Source organism: Symsagittifera roscoffensis, chromosome 1 (assembly GCF_963678635.1).
Source record: "Symsagittifera roscoffensis chromosome 1, txSymRosc1.1, whole genome shotgun sequence".
NCBI lineage: Eukaryota > Metazoa > Xenacoelomorpha > Acoela > Convolutidae > Symsagittifera > Symsagittifera roscoffensis.
Window position 1 is genome coordinate 37,455,034 of NC_087062.1, and position 14,056 is coordinate 37,469,089.

Sequence of the window (14,056 nt, forward strand, 5' to 3'; positions counted from 1 at the left end):
AAACTGAAGTCAACAAGAAGATACAGTTATCTGGTTCAGAGATTGTTTTCTGAAGGATCTTAGTAAACAAGGTTTTTTGGTCTGCCTTGGATTAGAAATCGATCGGTTAAAAGATAGAAAACTCTACCTAAACTTGAGCGTTGGAGTAAAATTTCAATCCAAAATGTTTCAATTAGAAGATGATAGCTTGAGTAGAAACCATGAAAAACCTTAATTTATGTGTATGCTAAAAATAATGCTGAAGTTTAGCTGATTTAGTTAGGATAGTTGGACTATCAACCACTTGGCTTGAAGTTTTTTTTTTAATTATAGCTTAAAACATATAAAAGCAAATAAATCGGTATAAGGCAATTACATGAACCTGAAGAAACGTTTTTGTGATTTGAAAGTTTTTGATAAATCTGCTTTAGACATTAAAAAGTTCAATCTTTGATACAGTTTTTCTACTAAATTATCTCATTAGAGTTAAATTATTTGCAAAATCGTTCTTTGCAAAATGCTAGTTAAGCAGGAAACAAAATTTTGCTTTCAATGCCTACATTTGATGATTTTTTGTATGAAAAAGCCGTAAAAAAATTACTGTAAACAAATTTTTTTACTAGAAATGAATCAAATTTTTTGCTGGAATGATATTTGACATGAACGGACTCAAAAAGAAACTCCATAAAAATCGTATTTTTGTTCTGGTTGCCTCAAGTTTTTTTATTAAAAAGTTTTGGAAGAACAAATTTTTTATTTTTGAATCAAACTTGCTTCAATTTTTATTACGAAACTGTTTAAGCGATTCAGTTCCGTGTCCATTTTTCTTTTCTGAGTTAAAATTCAAAAAGGGTTCTTTTGATAGATGTGTAAAAAAACAAATAGTAGAAATAGATTTCATAGCTTGTTTTTTGTATTTCAGTTTAAAAATTCCCTCGAAATGCCTGCTGTAGAAAAAAAAATCAAAAAACAAACAATAGATTTGCTATGATTTCTATGACAAAACATTTCGTAAAATTACACTTATATATTCCTTATCTACAGATAAAACATCTCTGATTTCGGTTTCATGTTTTTATGTATTTATTTTGAACGCTTAATTGACTCCAATTTGCTCTCACTCACACATTTTTAGAACTTCGGGCAAAAAAATCAAAAATAAATAGAAATTTTTTTTTGAATTGTAGGAGAAATGATGTTTAATGGTTGCAAAATTTTTTTTTGCTGACAACATTTAAATTAGCTACTCAATCAAAAATTTTATCTGCTAATTACGTAATGTTCAGACAATCAAGGTTTAGCACTAATTTTACCTCTGCCAGAAAATGGTTCGTTCAATTGATATTATTTCCCTCTAATTCCTCGGTACTGCCTAAAATTTCAAGCAAAGTGAGAAAATGAGTTCAATAGCGAGAAACTATATACAACATAAAGTTGGAATTAAAATAGATTAAATGACTGCTGAGAAAACTTAAAACAATAAATTTTTGCAGTAATGTTTTGACAATTTGACACTTTTTTTCAAAGGACATAACTGACTGAAAAACTAACGCAAGCAACAAAAACCTTCGAAATGTCGTGAAAGTCTCATAGAAAACTGAAACTCTTTAGGCAAAACTCTTTAATTCACAGTAATGCCGACAAGAGTAGCAGACTTAATGAAACTCTGTTGTGTTATACTTTTGGTGAAAGTGACTCTATAAACTATTGTCTTGACACGTGATATTTTTATTTGTTTGAAATTCAAGATTTGGTTGGAAAAATTGTGAAAAGTAGTATTTAGTTTTCTCAAAACGCCGACTTGTTGGAAAGTTTTGGTTAACTATCAATTTTATATTTGTATTTATTAAGATTATGGCGTCTTCAAGGAGTAGCGCGTTTTCCAACCAAAAAAATGGATACTTACGCATTGAGGTTCAAGATTTTTCCTCGTTTTCAGATTTTTTTTTGAAAAGCAACTTAGAAAAAAAAGAAAACTCTGAAAAGTTAATTAGGTTTGAAGTTTTAAAGGTAAAATTATGTTTCCGGTCTGAGAATTTGCTTCAAAAACTGAAATCAACAAGAAGCTACAGTTATCTGGTTCAGAGATTGTTTTTCTGAAGGATCTAATAAACAAGGTTTTTGGGTCTAACTTTGCTTTGGATTAGAAATCGATCGGTTAAAAGATACAAAACTCTACCTAAATTTGAGCGTTTGTGTAAAATTTCAATCAAAACTGTTTCAACTAGAAGATGATAGCTTGAGTAGAAACCATGAAAAGCCTTATTTTAAGTGAATGCTAAAATTAAGGCTGAAGTTTAGCTGATTTAATTAGGATAGTTGGACTATCAACCGTCTGGCTTGAATTTTTTTTTAATTCTAGCCTAAAACATATAAAAACAAATAACTCGGTATAAGGCAATTACATGAATCTGAAGAAAACTTTTTATTTTTAAAATTTGAAAATTTTTCATAAATCTGCTTCAGACATTAAAAAGTTCGATAATTGATACAGTTTTTCTACTAAATTATTTCGTTATAGTTCAATTATTTTCAAGAAGCGTTCTTTTGGAAGATGCTAGACAAGCAGAAATAAAAATTTTACTTTCACTGCCTACATTTGATGTTTTTTCTAAAAAAAACCGTAAAAATTTACTGAAAACATATTTTTTTACTAGAAACGTATCGAATTTTTTGCTGGAATGCTTTTGACATAACGGGCTCAAAGTAAAAGTTGTATTTTGTTCTGGTTGCCTCATGTTTTTTTATTGAAAAATTTCGGAAGAACAATATTTTTTATTTTTGAAACAAACTTGCTAAAGATTTTTTTTACAAAACTGTTTAAGCGATTCAATTCCGTGCCAATTTTTTTCCGAGTAAAAATTCAAAAACAGTTCCTTTGATAGATGTGAGAAAAAACAATTAGTAGAACTAGATTTCATTGCTTTTTTCTTCTTGTATTTCAGTTAAAAATCTCCCTAAAAAGGCCTGCTGTAAAAAAAATCAAAAAACAAACAATAGATTTGCTTTGATTTCTACGACAAAACATTTCGTAAAATTACACTTATAGATTCTTTATCTACACCTAATAAATCTCTAACTTCGGTTTCATGTTTTTATGTATTTATATTGAACGCTTAATTGACTCCAATTTGCTCTCACTTACCCAGTTTTAGAACTTCGGGCAAAAATCAAGAATGAACAGAAACTTTTTAATGAATTGCAGGAGAATTGATGTTTAATGGTTGCAAAATCTTTTTTTGCTGACAACGTTTAAAATAGCTACTCAATCAAAAAATTTTATCTGCTAGTTATAAAATTGTTTATCTTACAACGTAATGTTCAGACAATTGAGGTTTAGCACTAATTTTACCTCTGCCAGCAAATGGTTCGTTCAATTGATTTTGTTTCCCTCTTGTCCTCGGTTCTGCCTAAAATTTCAAGCAAAGTGAGAAAATGAGTTCAATAGCGAGAAACTATCTACAACATGAAAAAGGAATTAAAATAGAATATATGACTTCTTTGGAAATATCGTGATAATTTATGCTGTTGAAGCAAAAAAGAGATTCAGAACAGCTCTGAAAAAATTTTAATTGAAACATAAGAGGCTTTAGATCTAATCTGCTTGTTTTGAGATTTTATCAAGATCTATTTAGTTTTACTAGAGATAAAAAAACTGAGAGTCTGTGGATTTTGAGAAATGTGAGAAATTTGAGAAGTTTCTCGAATAAAAGTTACAGTTTTCAGAAGTTGTCTCTGAAAATTCCTCCAACAATTTCCTTTTTTAAATACCTGGAACATAATTGTATTGAAGTTTTGGATAATAAGGGTGGCTTATGACATTTTAGCAAAGTTTTTTTAGAATTTTTTCAGAATATATATTGATTTTAATCATAGACAAAAAAACGAGAAAGATTCGAATCATTAACTTAATTCAACATATTTTAATTTGTACTGCTAATAATGATAAAATGAATTAATGTTTTGATTCAATTCACATTACAGTGGACAAAAAACCGGCTGAACATATCATAAAAAGGTTTAAATTGGACATTTTTGTACAGATGTCAAGTCTGATAAGAATAATGTCCTATTTGTTCTCACATTTTATGGTTATTTTCATTAATTTTCCGTGCACATAGAGGTTTCAGATACGTCTCAGATAGATTTCAGCATGGTTTCATCTACAACGAGCTTCGATTTAGATACTCAGTACACTGATATCATATTTATCGTGTTTCCAAATTTGACGGAAAACTGAAGAAAAATATAAAGCTATTCCTCTGTAAAGACTTTGCTAGGAACGGCTACTTTGAATTATCTTTTTGGTAATATTTCAGGGAACACTTTTTGATCGACTAGGTTGATCAGAAATGATTGAACGATATGGATGGGGTGGATTTTTAAAACAAGCTCATTCACAACGGAAAAAAATTAAAAACATATGTTCAACGTAGTTTCAGGATCAAAAGAGGTTGATTTCAGGGGCGGATCTAGGATTTTCTCGAGGAGGGAGGGGGCAGATTTTTAAAAATTGTTCAAAATTTTTGTCGGCTTTATTTAGATCAACCAAATGAACTTTTTGAGCGCTCCCAGAACAGTATAGAGATCCTATTTAGACCAAAAATGTTGCGCCAAAAATTTTTGACCAAAATTTTTTGAAAACAGGTTAAAAATGCCGTTTCTGGGTATTTTTTGGAAAATGTTGACCAAAAATTGAGTTTTTTCAGCGCGCTCTCCCCTTCAAAGTTAGTATATATCGGCGCCGAAGGCGTTTTGAGACAAATATTAGGGTTGGTCGGCCTGAAATGGATGTAATAAAGTACTACCAAAGGGGGGACCCTTTGGTTGGTGAGAGGTTCGAATCCCTGATGAGAAGAAAAGCCCTCCCCCCGAAATCCACCCCTGGTTGATTTTACAAGCGAGATTTATCGCTTGCATATTTCTCAATGAAATTTTTCAAGAGTTTCTGGTCTATATTGTCCTTTTTTTCAAACGCACCCATCACTGTTTTACTACTTACTTAGTATATACTTTCTATTACTTAGTCTTATACATTGGTAAATTATTAAACTAAACTATCTCGATACATGGAAAAATTGGGCACCAAAAACCTTCTGAAATTTACCATCTGAATTTTGGTGCGACTCATTTCAATGTAATGGAAAATCTATTCCCCATCTTAATATATTGGGAAACCTATTCCCTATCTTAAAACATTAAGTTTCTATTACCTATCCTAATGCATAGGTAAATCTTTAAACTATCCTAATACATGGAAAAATCGGGCACCAAAATTTGTCTGAAACTTACCATCTGAAACTTGGTATACCCTATTCTAATACATTGGGAAACCTACTTCCTATCTTAATGCATAGCCTGCGGACCGGATTATCTATTACCTATCTTAATACATGGGGGTCAGCAGGCACCCCTCCCCTACCTCTGCTCACTCTTCAACTAATAATAGAAGGAACGGAATGGGAAGTTTTTTAAGTTCTTTCCTTGAACGCTTTATATAAAAAACGATTTTTCTGAGCAAAAACTTCTTTTTATGTCTGGTTTTATGTCCCTGTGGTTCGTGAGCTGGTCGAGAACCTGTAGGAAAAGAAGCAACCAGAGAACCTGTAGGAGAAGTCCGAAACCAGTCCCTCCTCTCCAGCAAGTCCCAAGCCAAAAATCAAGTCCGCCACTGAACATAAGTATTTTTTGTTATTTGAAAGATTTGCATTCTGACGGAAATTTAAACAGACAGTTGTACACTTTTATATGAGTGGTTTTTAAGTGTAAGAAAACAAAATGACGTTCACTTATACAGGCCTTGATTTGTTCTCATTTTATTTCCTTTGTTGAAAGAGATAAAAACTTGGCTGAAAGAGAGGCAAACTCAATTATAAAGGTCACTACAGTTCTACAGTTTTCGATGAAATTTTTTTTTCGACTACCACGAGTTGTTTCAGACTGTACCAAGTGTCTGCTGGCTATGTTTACTTTTTTGTTTTGTTTTTAAGAGTCGATGATAACACTTATGTATGTGTAGATACATAAATTTTTATATAGGTCGTGACATTTTTTTCAGGAAAATAATAAATTTCATTTCCGCTCAAAAATGATTTTTCGCGGTCTGAATTTGATTTGTACAAAGTTTGGTTCATTTTCGTTAATAAAAGGAAGGCAAACTCTACTATCGAGCAGCAAAATCCAAACTTCAAATGAAACGTGATCGACAACTAATTTCACAACTTGTTATAATTTTCAGATTTACCAGTGGATTATAAACTTACCTATTGCACTCTGCAATTATAGGAAAGTGTGCTTAATTTTTAGTTTTAAAAACATATTTTTTTAAATACCAGAGGATATTGTTTTGTTGAAAATTTTCAGAGAGTGGCTGCTCTGTTACTTCCTGCTAATTTTTTTAATGACCAGTGAACTTCGTGAAGGCACTTCAAAAAAGTTTTGTTCATTTTTTTCGTAAAAAAAAGGCAAACAGCAGAAGTGCAAAGACTTTGAAAAACGATATCAAATTCTAGTTTCGTATATCAATAAATTTTTTCAGATTTCCCAGTGGATCAAAAAATTGATCTCTCAAATTGGGTTAGTTTTTTCTTTGAAATTCAAAAATTGAATATTGATCCCAATCTGTCTGTTGTCTATATTTATATTTTAAACTTTTTTTCACTTGCTATTTTTTCTTGTGAATCGACAGGACTAATCATCATCCAAAAACTAGTATATTTGTTTTTTGTAATTAACCTCGCAAAATGTCAAATTGATGTTTTTACTTGGCAGAGGAACAAAATAAGAGCTCAAAAGCCAAAAGCAATTAAAACACGAGCCAAAAACATTTGGAAACAATTGGAAACACGAGCCAAAAATCCGAAAATTTTTTGTTTATTCGCAATTTTTCAATGATTGCTTTTTGTTAATTTTTTTTGGTTGACTATGTTTCATATTGCAAAAAGTTTGGCTGAAAATTTAGTAAACGTTTAGATAGAACCAATTTTGCAATCTGTCAATGCTGCGCAGCTTGGAGGGAATATTAAATTTAATGATAAAAACGTTAATGAAAAAAGAGGCAAATAATAACTACCAATAAATAATAACTACCGACTCCTTGCAACCGAGTTCGAACCCTCAAATGTTTTTTCTATCGATAATTTATCTCATAAAACTTCCTCGGCCAACCTTGATTGACAAGTATCCGTTTTTCAGGAGCATGAACTAGCGATAAAACTGTGGTGCAGCGCAGTCTTTGCACTTAGTTTTCATGTTATATCTCTATGCTAAAGGTCAATTGAATGTTCATTTCGCTTCCAAGGTAGTTGAAGACCTGTCTATCCGCAGTTATCGTTGGTGCTAACTTACGTATTCACTCTCTGTCAATTACATTAAGATTTAAGTTGATACATCTATTCGTTTATTTGTCATGGCATTATAATTCATTTATATCATGATTATTTATCTATATTGCAAAATGAATTAGAGTCTTGATTTTTGTCTTTGATTCTAAGTCCATTTAGGTACCTCAAAAACAGAAAAGTTATTGCAAGGCCAAACTGTACTTTTATAAGACGAATCAGAGGATCCAGAGAAGACTTGAGAATGTCATAACTCGAACAGCCAAATCCTCATTTCAAACAGTAGTGGAATCCAGGAGCAAAAAACTTGTAAGTCAAGTTCTTTCGGCATGCAAAAATTGTCGCGGAATCCTCAACGATAAAAAAATCAACGAGAGAAAAATAGCTTAGCCTTCGGAGCTCAAGTGTACTTTCAACATTGTTTCTGGATTCCACAGCAGCAAAAAAAAACACAGAAGAACAACATTGTTGCAGATTCCGCAACAGCAATGCTCGAGCATTGTTGTGAATCCTAGATATAAAGTACATTTTGACCTAGTAATATTAATTATGAGTTGTCGACCAAAACTTGAAAAGTACCGCCTAATCCATGCAAAATTTGAACACAAAAAATCTTTTAAGATACAATTCCTTCTTCCACTAATGCTAAAAGGTTGTTTCTGCGCGTATAAAGCTATTCCTTTGTAAAGACTTTGCTAGGAACGGCTACTTTGAATTATCTTTTTGGTAATATTTCAGGGAACACTTTTTGATCGACTAGGGTATCTCTCCTAAAGGTTGATCAGAAATGATTGAACGATATGGATGGGGTGGATTTTTAAAACAAGCTCCTTCACAACGGAAAAATGTTAAACACATATGTACAACGTAGTTCAGGATCAAAAGAGGTTGATTTCAGGGGCGGATCTAGGATTTTCTCGAGGAGGGAGGGGGCGGATTTTTAAAAATTGTTCAAAATTTTTGTCGGCTTTATTTAGATCAATCAAATGAACTTTTCGAGCGCTCCCAGAACAGTATAGAGATCCTATTTAGACCAAAAATGTTGCGCCAAAACTTTTTGACCAAAATTTTTTGAAAACAGGTTAAAAATGCCGTTTCTGGGTATTTTTTGGAAAATGTTGACCAAAAATTGAGTTTTTTCAGCGCGCTCTCCCCTTCAAAAGTAGTATTTATTAGCGCCGAAGGCGTTTTGAGACAGATATTAGGGTTGGTCGGCCTGAAATGGATGTAACAAAGTACTACCAAAGGGGGGACCCTTTGGTTGGTGAGAGGTTCGAATCCCTGAGAAGAAAAGCCCTCCCCCCGAAATCCACCCCTGGTTGATTTTACAAGCGATATTTATCGCTTGCATATTTCTCAATGAAATCTTTCAAGAGTTTCTGGTCTATATTGTCCTTTTTTTCAAACGCACCCATCACTGTTTTACTACTTACTTAGTATATACTTTCTATTACTTAGTCTTATACATTGGTAAATTAATAAACTAAACTATCTCGATACATGGAAAAATCGGGCACCAAAAACCTTCTGAAATTTACCATCTGAATTTTGGTGCGACTCATTTCAATGTAATGGAAAATCTATTCCCCATCTTAATATATTGGGAAACCTATTCCCTATCTTAAAACATTAAGTTTCTATTACCTATCCTAATGCATAGGTAAATCTTTAAACTATCCTAATACATGGAAAAATCGGGCACCAAAATTTGTCTGAAACTTACCATCTGAAACTTGGTATACCCTATTCTAATACATTGGGAAACCTACTTCCTATCTTAATGCATAGCCTGCGGACCGGATTATCTATTACCTATCTTAATACATGGGGGTCAGCAGGCACCCCTCCCCTACCTCTGCTCACTCTTCAACTAATAATAGAAGGAACGGAATGGGAAGTTTTTTAAGTTCTTTCCTTGAACGCTTTATATAAAAAGCGATTTTTCTGAGCAAAAACTTCTTTTTATGTCTGGTTTTATGTCCCTGTGGTTCGTGAGCTGGTCGAGAACCTGTAGAAAAAGAAGCAACCAGAGAACCTGTAGGAGAAGTCCGAAACCAGTCCCTCCTCTCCAGCAAGTCCCAAGCCAAAAATCAAGTCCGCCACTGAACATAAGTATTTTTTGTTATTTGAAAGATTTGCATTCTGACGGAAATTTAAACAGACAGTTGTACACTTTTATATGAGTGGTTTTTAAGTGTAAGAAAACAAAATGACGTTCACTTATACAGGCCTTGATTTGTTCTCACTTTTATTTCCTTTGTTGAAAGAGATAAAAACTTGGCTGAAAGAGAGGCAAACTCAATTATAAAGGTCACTACAGTTCTACAGTTTTCGATGAATTTTTTTTTCGACTACCACGAGTTGTTTCAGACTCCACCAAGTGTCTGCTGGCTATGTTTACTTTTTTGATTTGTTTTTAAGAGTCGATGATAACACTTTTGTATGTGTAGATACATAAACTTTTTTATAGGTCGTGACAATTTTTTTCAGGAAAATAATGAATTTCATTTCCGCTCAAAATTGATTTTTCGCGGTCTGATTTTGATTTTTACTAAGTTTGGTTCATTTTCGTTAATAAAAGGAAGGCAAACTCTACTATCGAGTAGCAAAACCCAAAATTCAAATGAAACGTGATCGACTACTAATTTCACAACTTGTTTTAATTTTCAGATTTACCAGCGGATTATAAACTTACCTATTGCACTCTGCAATTACAAGAAAGTGTGCTTAATTTTTAGTTTTAAAAAGATATTTTTTCAAATACCAACGGATATTGTTTTGTTGAAAATTTTCAAAGAATGGCTGCTTTATTGCTTCCTGCTAATTTTTTTTATGACCAGTGAACTTCGTGAGGGCACTTCAAAAAAGTTTTGTTCATTTCTTTCAGAAAAAAACAAGGCAAACAGCAGAAGTGCCAAGACTTTGAAAAACGTTATCAACTTCTAGTTTCGTAAATCGATAAAATTTTTCAGATTTCCCAGTGGAACAAAAAATTGATCTCTCAAATTGGGTTAGTTTTTTTTTTGAAATTCAAAATTTGAATATTGATCCCATCTGTCTGTTGTCTATATTTATATTTTTAACTTTTTTCACTTGGTAAATTTTCTTGCGAATCGACAGGAGTAATCATTATCCAAAAACTAGCATATGTGTTTTTGTAATTAACCTCGCAAAACGTCAAATTGATGTTTTTACTTGGCAAAGGAACAAAATAAGAGCTCAAAAGCCAAAAGCAATTAAAACACGAGCCAAAAACTTTTGGAAACAGTTGGAAACACGAGCCAAAAATCCGAAAATTTTTTGTTTATTAGCAATTTTTCAAACATAGGCGCTACGCGCAATACACCGAAGGCATAGAAACTGAAGCAAAAACCAAACAACTTGAACAACTAATAATTGAAGAATAACAGTTCTAGAACAAAAAATCGTACTAATACATGTATACACCAAAATTTTGCTATATCGAGAAAGAGCCTGAAATAACAGTTCTAGAACTAAAAATCGTACTAACACATGTATAGGTTAAATTTTTGATATATCAACGAAGATCATAAAATAACACTTCTAGAACTAAAAATCGTACTAACACATGTATACACCAAAATTTTACTATATTGACAAAGGGCCTGAAATAACAGTTCGTGAGCTAAAAATCGTACGAACACATGTATACACCAAAATTTTGCTATATTGGCAAAGATCATGAAATAACAGTTCGAGAGCTAAAAATCGTACTAACACATGTATACGTCAAATTTTTGCTATATTGACAAAGATCATGGAATAACAGTTCTAGAGCTAAAAATCGTACTAACACATGTATACACCAAAATTTTGCTATATTGACAAAGATCATGGAATAACAGTTCGAGAACTAAAAATGGTACTAATACATGTATACAATAAAATTTTGATATATTGACAAAGATCATGAAATAACAGTTCGAGAACTAAAAATCGTAATAACACATGTATACACTAAAATTTTGATATATTGACATAGATCATAAAATAACAGTTCGAGAACTAAAAATGGTACTAACACATGTATACGCTAAAATATTGCTATATTGACGAAGAGCCTGAAATAACAATTCTAGAGCTAAAATCGTACTAACACATGTATACACCAATATTTTGCTATATCGACAAAGAGCCTGAATAAACGTTGTAGAACTAAAAATCTTACTAACACATTTATACACCAAAATTTTGCTATATTGACAAAGAGCCTGAAATATTGACAAAGGACCTGAAATAAATATCGTAGAACTAAATGTCGTACTTACGCATTGTAGATCAATTTCTATAGCTATAATAAAATACAAAAGATTGTGTTTGTATGTGTAGCAAAACGCCTCCTGTCGTTTCAATCGGCCAATCGTATAAATTGGCATGTAGACTCATATGGGTCTCCGGAATAACTAAAAATCGTACTTACACATATACTTACAAGAAAGAGCTAAAATGAAAAAAAAGCTATTAGTCTTATTATATTGGGAAATTGTGAAGCAGTCTCAGAGTTGACAGTATGTAGCAGTAAAACAATCCGAAAAACAAATCCAAAAAACAAAAAAAATACTTGCAAAGACATGACACAGATCTGAAAAATGTACCAATGTTGGTATTCATGAACAAAACTTCAATCAGGTAAAGATATCAGTTAAGTATTCCACGAAATCAAGTTCAAATTCAACCTTCAAAAACCGGCAAGTAATAAAAATGACATAAAACTTCAACGATCAGCGTCAAACTGATTACGGAACGTCAAATTTAAACGGACGCCATTCCATTTCTCAAACGATCCATCGGGTGCAGTGGATCCTCTCAAGATGCTGTGCTTCCAGTCTTTCTGGCAAGCTCCGAGCATGGTAAAAACGCTACCATGTGGCAACAAAACAGAAACTTCAGAGCGCGTGGTCCCGTTTCTTTTCATTGCAAAGCGTCGGGTGGCTCCAAGGGATACGCTGGCAATGGTTGGATAATCAGGAATACCACGTTCGTTGTCAGCGTGAAATCCAACTCCCTAAAAATACTGATAGGCAAAGTACATTTTCTATGTTATCTAATTGTTATGATGGTATTTTGTGATATTACCTCTTCGAGGGAACAATAAATGTTGATGAGGACACTGTTGAAGGAAACTTTGAGTTCTTTCTCCAACAAGGTCTTTAACAACAACAACTGTGGTGACCAAGAGTTGTTGGTCGGGTGGCGAACGCTTCCATATGAGTATGGAACCTCTGAAATCCACTTGACAGAGCGCCCGTTGACATGTGTCCAAGATTCTTGTTTGTATGATTTGTAAAGCTCTGCAAAGAGGGAATCAGCTATGCTCAAAACAGATTTATTGCAAACGTCAAGGGAAATTTGAGAGACGCCAAACACTGAAGATGAGCTGATAGTAAACGGCTGCAAAAATAAAATTATGACATTTAAGTGCTCAGTGGAATACAACAGAAAAAAAAATAGAATAGACAAAAAGTTTTTACCACGGCAGATGTCAAAAGAGTTAAGGATACTCTCTCACAAATTAATTTCGCCAAATTCAGGCAGCCCATTTGCGACAAATGAACACCATCGGTAGATAAATGTGTGTAGCGCAATAGTCCAACGGGAATAAATGACCAATCTGAAGACTTGATGGCTGTATCCAACGCGCGGATTTCACGGTAAAAGTCTTTGCGAACAATTGGACTAAAAATACAATGTAGTTTATTTTTTCTCTAAACTTCATTAAAAAAACAGCAAAACCGATACCTGATGAACAATGTACATTATTATTATTACTGAATTAGTCATTTTATGAAAATGTTACCAAAGGAGCAGGACTTCAAAGCCAGCATCGCGAAGAGGAGAAGCAAGTGACATAATCAACATAGCAAGTGTGGCCTTTGCCAAGCTCGCGAGAGAAGCATCGGTATGGGCAATGCTTGGTTGTAACACAATATCTTGTTGGCGGGGACACATGTCGTTTGCACCAACAGCAAGAATAACGCGAGCTGGTTTCAAGGCTTTTATCTCTTCGACATGAGTGTCATTGATGGTACTGACTTTCAGTCCAGATTTCACTATAACCTATAAAGTTGGACTCTTACGCAAACGTTCCAAACGCTGCCGATTGTATTCTCTTTTTGAGTTCTTTTTATCAAAAATTGTGGCCGCCAAATCAAAATCAATGGAGACTGGTGTTAGATCCACGTGACTGGGAACTGAATTTTGCGACAAACTATTTGTGTGGTTTATTGTCTTCGCCTTCTCGCGCTTCGTTCGTGCCCATTCTGCCTGGTACACTTTCCGATCCATCTTTGACTTTGTTAATTTCTTAACATTACCACAAGTGTTATTTGATAAATTGTCCAGCAGCATAATATTGGCAGCGGGTGTTGGATACATATCTTTCTTTTCACAAAGAATAACATAAGCACAACCCCAATCAGGGACATGGTGGTGCGATATGGTGCAATCGTTAACGCAAAGGTACTCATGAGCGGTTTTTATGACAGTAAAGTAATGACCGTGTTCAAAAGACCCCGTGTGAATAACAGCAGCCTTTACTCCGTAATCACATCCACCAATTTCGATTGTTTCACCAATTGTGACTTCTGCTCTAGAGTAAACGCGATTGCCAGCGACAAACATGTAACGCGCAATCAGCAAAATAACAGTATTTGCAATATGGGTTGGTTCTTTAGTTGTTATTGCCCTTTCTGAGATACACGTGGAATTTGGACATG